This window comes from Crocuta crocuta, unplaced genomic scaffold, assembly GCF_008692635.1.
Source record: "Crocuta crocuta isolate KB4526 unplaced genomic scaffold, BGI_CrCroc_1.0 scaffold630, whole genome shotgun sequence".
Classification (NCBI taxonomy): Eukaryota; Metazoa; Chordata; class Mammalia; order Carnivora; family Hyaenidae; genus Crocuta; species Crocuta crocuta.
This window is the reverse complement of record NW_027532833.1, coordinates 623,415-623,856: the sequence shown is the minus strand read 5'-3', so window position 1 is coordinate 623,856 and position 442 is coordinate 623,415. Positions and strand designations below refer to the sequence as shown.

The 442-nt window shown below is 42.5% G+C and overlaps 1 protein-coding gene and 1 pseudogene across 1 annotated transcript in view; both read left to right on the top strand.

The window, feature by feature from the left end:
- TAB3 (TGF-beta activated kinase 1 (MAP3K7) binding protein 3) overlaps nt 1-442 on the top strand; it is a 48,999-nt gene continuing 48,557 nt past the window's right edge. Inside the window, exon 1 of the mRNA XM_077745322.1 lies at nt 1-84. The gene's annotated coding sequence lies outside the window, so the exon portion shown is untranslated. The remainder of the gene's footprint in view (nt 85-442) is intronic.
- Nucleotides 1-442, top strand: part of LOC144216049 (B-cell CLL/lymphoma 7 protein family member C pseudogene) — a 5,213-nt pseudogene that overhangs the window by 1,517 nt on the left and 3,254 nt on the right.

The window sequence follows — 442 nt, the reverse complement described above, 5'->3', positions numbered from 1 at the left end:
CTTTTCTCAAGTGTTTCACCGTGAATTGTGTGTCAAACTGTACAAGGTATCTTAGTTGAAGTTTCAGCAATCGAAAAATTAGAGGTAAGGAGTGTGTATCTATATATCTTTATTTCGGTGGTTAATGGAGCCAAAAACTTTTTTGGAACCTAATCTGTACTGCTGGTAACATGTGTTTACCCTCTCCCCTCACTCTCACCCCTTTGGGCAGTGAAGAGCAGGGATGAAAAACTAAAAGATGTCCGGGTAACTTGCTGTGTTTAGATTTAGGCCCTAAATCAGGCCCCTAAGAATGTCTTTGTACATTTGATTTGTTATTAGAAACCTCATCAGCAAAGGAAAGGGTAACTTAGCATATGATTTTGAATTAAAGAGGCAAATCGCACCCAAGCCCCAGAGCCTCGGTGACTGTGGCTGGGGGTGGTGGGGCTTTAGAGCCCTG